This window comes from Monodelphis domestica, chromosome 2 (genome assembly GCF_027887165.1).
Source record: "Monodelphis domestica isolate mMonDom1 chromosome 2, mMonDom1.pri, whole genome shotgun sequence".
NCBI lineage: Eukaryota > Metazoa > Chordata > Mammalia > Didelphimorphia > Didelphidae > Monodelphis > Monodelphis domestica.
The window spans coordinates 222,903,061-222,910,704 of NC_077228.1; positions in this window are offsets into that span (position 1 = coordinate 222,903,061).

A 7,644-nucleotide genomic window follows, 5' to 3' on the forward strand; every position below is an offset into this window, starting at 1 on the left:
GGGGTGTGGCCGCTGCCGCATGCTAGCAGCTACTGGGAGCCACAAGTGAGAGCTGGGTGTCAGGTGAGGGTCAGAGGATGGAGAGCTGCCCTAGAAGGGCATGACAAGCCCTCCATACCAGAGATACTACTCCTCCCTGAGCACCCCTTACACCCCACCCCAGGCAACGGCTTCCACAGGCCGGCTAAACCTTGTGAGGGTAGCCATCGGGTCATCGACCCCTGGTGAACCAGGGCTTTGCTCACCCAGCATATGAAGACTGCTTCCGCCAAACAGACGGAAGAAACCAATAAGAAGGTTCAACGGCTGAGAGGGTGACACAGCAAAGCACTGTGGAGTGCTTAGGGCATGTTGGAGCACAAAAGACAACACGGCCATCCAATGCAGCTGAGGAAGTCTCCAAGTGTAACGACTTTTCGTGCCACTGGACCCAGGCTTCCAACGCCATGAGAGTGGGACTGTCTCTGTGCATCGACTTTTCCACTTAAATCTCCTTCACGCACAAGTGTCTTTGTGCACACTCATCTATCATAGATGAAAACGCACAATCGTCATCCTCGGTTACCGAGAGATTACTTTTTTTTTTGTAGACAAACTTTTTGTGGTGGTAAAAACCCTAAAAACAAAGTGGATGCCAATCAGAGGGGAATGGATGAACAAATCTTGGTATATGTGGGTAAAGGAATACTATTAGTTCTTAAGAAATGAGTAGAAAGGATTCAGTACAACTAGTCAAGACATATCTATTGAGGCAAAAAGCAAAGTAAGCAGACTAAGAGAGCAATTTATACAATATCCACAATATCATGAAGGGAAAATAACTTAAAAAAAACTCAGAACTCTGATCAATACTGATCAATACAATGAGAAGTCCTGACTTCAGAGGACTGATGGTGAAAAGCTTAAACCATTAAAAAGAGTTGAAGGACTTCAAGTATGGAATCAGGTATATGAAGTTAGACATACATTCTTTGGTTTGTTATGCAAAATTCACATGTCTTTGTGACTATAACCCACCTTTTGGGGTATAATCCCAAAGTTGGACCCAGGTGGGCCACCCAAATGATGAGTCTTTGAACTCAAGATTAGGAAGCTCTTATTATAGAGTTCTTAAATTTTTTTATGTCATGGACCCTTTTGACAATCTGGGAAAACTTCTGGGACCCTATTCAGAATAATGTTTTTAAATATATAAAATAAAACACATAGAACTCCAATGGAAATCAAGTATCTTTAAATTACTTAGGGGAATAAAAGATTTTTATAGTTCCTAGTACTTAATCTATTGGGGTGTTTTTTAGACATGACCTGAAGGCAAAGTTCACTGGGCTTCCTTTTCAGACCTTAGGAAGGGGCTTGTGGCTAGGGGCCAAAGAAATCAAAAGAAGACAAGCAAGAAAGATGGGAGAAGCAAGCAAGGAAAAGAAAATAGGAAATCAGATGAAAGTTAGCAGCTGAGACTCAATAGTTGGAGCAGCGAGGATGGTGCAGGTAGAACTATGTGTATGGTGAACCCTAAACTGTGGATCTTTTTGGGAATAGAGACAGAGGGAGGTGACCTTCCTTACCCCGACTTCCCTTTGATTCCTGTTTCACTCTCCACACAGTGTCTGATGCATTAAGATACATTTACTTCCGTTAAAACTCCAAGCTTCCTTTGTGCTTGGAAAGGATTAAATTTTCTTCAACAGTTTACTTTGTTTCTTCAACTAGAGGAAAATGACAATGCCTTTGAAGAATAAAAATGCTAAGCAGTATGTGTGTTTTATTTATGGTTCATAAATAAAAGAGAAAGATTGTATTATGTAACCCTGGGAGATGACAGGTTTGCTCATCGGAAGCGGATATGTGGGCTTGTGGCTGGTTTGTAACAAAAGGACAGAAGAAAAGATCAAGCAATATTGACCTGTTATAAATCTAACAAATCAATTCAATCAATAAGTATTTATTCATTTAAACTTTAAATTTTTTAAATTATATATAGAAATATTTTTAATAATTGTTATCTGATATTTTGCAATTCAGATTCTCTCCCTTCTTTTCTCTTCTTCCCCCTTCCCCAGGTGGTAAATAGTTTGACAAGGGAAACAACATGCAAATAACTGCATACAAGCTCTGTTCAGGGGTAATTTCAGAGGGAAGGCATAAGATTAAAGAAGACTGAAAAAGGCTACTTGTAGAAGATATAACTTTATTTTTTTAACTGAAATTTTTTATTTAAGTAATTTAGGATATTTTTCCATGGTCACATGATTCATGTTCTTTCCCTCCCCTCCTCCCCCACTCCCTGTAGCCCACATGCAGTTCCACTGGGTTTTACATGTGTCATTGATCAAGATCTATTTCCATATTATTGACAATTGCAACTAGGGTGATCTTTTAGAGTTTATAACCCCAGTCATTTCCCCATCAACCTGTGTGATCAAGCAGTTGTTTTTCTTTTGTGTTTCTACTCCCACAGTTAAGACAATACAGTTTTAGCTGAGACTTGAAAGAATTCAAGGAAGCTAAGATATGGAGGTGATGACATAAAACATTCCAGGAATGGAAGATATCTAGCGAAAAAACTTGGGGTAGGAGATGGAATGCTTCGTTCAAGAAAGAACAAGGAAGCTAGGGTCACTGGATTACAGACTACATGGAGGGAAGTAAGGTATAAGAATAATAGAAAGGCTGGAAGGATTAAGTTATGAAGAACTTTAAAAGCTAAAGTGAGGCTTTTATATTTCATCCTAAAGGGGATAATGAGCCATAGGATTTTATGAGGAGTTGCTGATACAGTCAGATCTTTGCTTAAGGAAGATCAATCCCACTGTATAGTGGAGAACTGACTAAAGCAAGGAGACCAACCAGAAAGCTATTGCAATTGTCCAGGCATGAGGTGATTAATATACCACCTTTCCTTGCCTAGTGAGGGTAATTTGTTTTAGGAAAAAAGAAAAAACTGAAACCTCCTAGGGTGAATTCTCATAATTCAAAATTTAATCACATTTATTAATTCAATGGGGGGAAATGTTGTATTCCTAAGTGCCCACATAACCTATTTATACTACAGCAACACCAAATCACATCAAAATAGACTCAGTTATTGGTTTAGTAATAAGGCCTCATAACACAATACTGTGGTTCAAACCACATCCACCTGTTCAAACAGAAGTAGATATTTTTTGCTTCACTCTACCTAAGGCCTTATTTTTTCTTTCTTTGGTTCTATCTTAGTTGAATTTTCCTAAAAGTGGGGCCTTTTGAAAGCAGGCTACAAAAAGCCTTGGATACTTGAACCCCAAGGTATTCCAGTATATTACATTTATTACTGATTAGTCAGTTTTCAATTGTGTCTGATTTTTGGTGACCCCATTTGGGGGTTTCTTAGCAAAGATGCTAGAGTAGTTTGCTGTTTCTTTCTCCAGCTCACTTGATAAATGAGGAAACTGAGGCAAACAAAATGACTTGCTCAAGGTCACATAGCTAGTAAGTATCTCAGGTAGGATTTGAACCCAGGAAGATGAGGCTTTTTTGATTACAACACTCTATGCACTGTTTAGCTTCCCTAGATTATAACATGTAGTATAATAATAGCATGCATTCATGTAATACTTGAAGGTTTGCAAAACAGTTTACAAATACAAAATCATTTTATTTTATCCTCACAAAAACCCTATGAGGTAGATACTATCATTATCTGCATTTTACAGATGAAGGAGTCCAAAGTTAAATGACCTGTCTAGGGGGTCACACTTCCAGAAAGTGTTTGAATTTCAATATGAACTCCAGGTTCATTATCCTATCCACCTTTCAGGGAGATAATTCCCTGCCTGGGTCTTGACACTGAGATATAAAAGCAAATCCCTCTTGACTCACAGTGACATGAATGGGAAGGCATGGAGGAAGGGAAAAAAACTCAGTTTTTTTTATCCTGGAGTATTACTCATCCCTGCTCCCTCTTTGGTGACCAGTTTGACCACATGCACTCCCCCCCCCCCTTCCCTAATGTGTACACTATGCCCGATAGTCAGTAAAGGAAAGAAAGAGAGAAACCGAAATTCAGGACCATTGTAGATATAAAGAGACATCTGGTAACCTAGTATTAAGATAGTTAAATGAAACTCTTTGTAAAATTAAATTCTCAAAACCTGAATGGGCATAACTTGGTGTTCTGACTGTACCTTTAGTTTAGCTTGAGAGCTAGTAAGGACAGTAGAAAGAGAAGGAAGAAAAACTATTTTTATTTTTACTCATCAAGAACAACAGTAACTGCCTGGGATACTGAAAAGGAAATCAAGATCCCTGGCAAAGGAGGGCCCTAGGAGGGACCACTGAGTAAGTCCTGCCTCCAGAGAGGAGTGAGTCTAGAAGCTGTGACCTTTTGCAGGTGTTGGGTAGCAAAGTGGACTGACAGTTTCGCCTGGCCAGCTCTTCAGCACCACCTGCTGTCTTCACGAAAAAGTTAAACTGAATGGAGTTGGGGACAAAGGGGAAAGTCAAAAACAACAATAAAGCATGTTTTAAAAAATGCATTTCTGGTCCTGGTTCATATTTAATCCCTGAACTTTTTTATTGTAGTTTTATCCAAATCTAGGAAAAATATACCTGCACTTTCATATTTGTGGATTTACATGCAAGTATTTAATTTCCCTTTACTTAACACTAATTTTATTTCCCTTTTATTGGATCTGTTTCTTTTTTACAGGATATGTTCTTCTATTACCATATTACATTAATGACTCACAGACCACCAAATCCTAATGCTAGTTGCCATGGTATTTATTTATTTTATTTGAAATTTTAAGTGAACTTCATTTACTACTGTGCTCTGTTGTTATACTATAAGCTAAGATTACAAGGATGGTTGTAAGTATTATTCACAACCAGCTTCTTAGTTATTTTCACATTCAAAGTATTAGGAAAAAAGTCTTTAATAACTGCCTCTTTTCAGGAACTATTTTTCCTTTTTGGGGTCTATCTTCAAAACTCTCTCTATGTGTGTGTGTGTGTGTGTGTGTGTATGAATGAGTGTATTCCTTTAATCTTCAAAATTCATTTCAAAGAAGTTTTAATTAGACCAGAGAGTCTTGCCAAACAAATTCTTTAAAATCATTAGAGGTAGGTTTTATTCCTTTACAGTAATCTGTCATTAAGTATTAGGCCATAATCCAGAAAAGTAAAAACCTATCTCATTCATATGAACAACTATTTTTTCTCCTTCATAAGTCACAAGCATCAAATGGAAGAAGACATGAGCAGGACATCTATGCTTCCATGATCTTCAGTTTCTTACCCAGAATTTCAAAGCCTGTATAGAAACATTTGGCATTCAAGGTCCTTCATCACCTATCTTCCCTTTCCCCTTTGTTGGCTTCCTTGCTGTTCTCTAACAAGATTCTTCATGTCTTGGCTCCAGGCATTTTCTTTAGCTGTTCCTCCAAGCATGAAATGCTCTTCCATCTTATCTCTGGCTTCCTTCAGATTCCAACGGAAATCCTATCTTTTGTAGAAGTCTTTCCCCAATCCCTCTTAATTCTGTTGCATGTTGATCATTTCCTGTTTAGCCTGTGTATTGCTTGTTGGTAGATAGTTTTTTGTCTCCTTTATTATAATGGAAGTTCCTTAATGGCAGGGACTTTTTCTGTCCATAATGTATGCCACATAGTAGGTACTGAATAATGCTTATTGACTGACTGATGGTTAGGAGCTCCTTTTCCATCTGGGATACCCATTCTAGAGTGATAAAATTTACTACTTTAGGTTTCTACATTACTACTCCTACCTCAACTGAATCATATGAGGAACATTAACCAAGATAAGTCAAATGAGGCTCCGGAAAACACAATAAAAATTAATAGCAAAGTGATGGCTTTCTGGGGGGCTTACCTGCAACAGACATATTTTGAACACTTGCAGTGCTAATCAGCAAATAAATTAAATATTGGCAAGGAGCAGAAGCAACACTAAACATAAATTTGTATTGTATATCTGGGAAATTTTGCTGTTTGACAATCTTTCCTAATGTAATTAATGAAGTGCTACCTTTCTCTAAATTGATTTCACAGGACTGGCCTGAGTAAAATCTTGAGAGAAGTAGTTTATTTTTGATGCTTAATTATGTTATTGTTCTTTTAGCTGCTATATCCTCTTTTTAATTCTAGCTTCCTATTTCCAGGTACTCAGGAACCCTCTATAGGGTCACTTCCAGACCTTCTCTCTTAGGCAAGATTCCGTGTTCAGGATCTTCCTTCATTGCCTTTCCTTATTGCAATTTACATTTCCTCATCACTCACTAATCTAAATTTGCTAAGGTGATAATTAATGTCAATGGGTTAATATATTACTCTTCTTACATAACATAACATACCTGCATTTTGCTGCAAACTGGACATAAAGTATTGCATTGGCCTTGCTATCCATCCCTTCTTTCTATAAACCTAAAGAAAAGCAGTCTATCAATGAATTAAAAACTGAGGAAGACTCTATAAACATACACAAAATATCCTTTCCAGAGTGCTTAAGCTAGCCTCCAGATGGCCTGGGTAAGAATGAAACTTTCCCTGATCCAGATTCTATATTGATCAAGGAGTAATATTGAATATACCTCCGAATTACTAATGAGTAATGGATTATTGCTCCACCCTCTCCTTATTTCCAAGAAGAATGTGCTGGAGTCAGCTCCAATCCTCTAATTTTCAGTATAAACATTTACACCTTCCAAATTGGTAAAAAATAAAAAGAAAAACAAAAAAACTGTATTTGTTTTATTGTTTTATTGATTGTCTAGATTTAAGAAACCAATGAAGATATAAAAATAATAATAAGATTAAAATTAAAACTTACATGTCTTTTTTCCCCTGGGGAACTGGTTGATAAACATTATTAGCATTATTTATATGACAAAAGTATTATTTAATCACATGATTTATTAAACATAGCAAATTAAAGCTGTAAAGAAACCATCCACATATGTAGCCTTAAGGTCAATTGTCTCCTCCTCTTTGCTTTCCCACTTGTTTTGAAGCCTAGGGGGAAAAGTCTGCTTTCACACCATATGCTTCTTCACATCATGACAAGGTGAAAAAAGGGAAGAATGTATATATACACACACACACACACACACACATATATATATATATATATATATATATATATATATATATATATATATATATATATATATATATATACGGATTTGTCTCTCCCCTGATTGTAACAATGAAGGTACTTAGCTCTTCCTTGATTGTGAAGATTAAATTGTAATCCCTATCTATTTTTAGATTTTAATCCCAAAAAATATAATCACAGAACTTAAAGTTGAGTACGGAGATCCACCCATTTTGGATTTTAACCACAAAAAGGTGTGAACACCCATTTCATACATTGAGTAGGAGGTCTATGACCCATGTGTGAAAGAGTGGGCAGTCCTGGAGTGGAGCATCGGCTGTGATTGGGAGAAGTAAAAATTTAGGGGAAGTGATGCAAGAAAAAAAGGTCTTTAAAAGTGGAAACAGAGACACACAGAGACAGACTTGGAGTAAAGAGATACACTTGGAGTGGAGAGACACAATTGGAGTGAAAAGACTCTTGCAGTGAAGACTAACACTTGGAGTGAAACCTCCTGTAAGAAGCAGTTCTACTGGAGTTGAGGCTGATAAA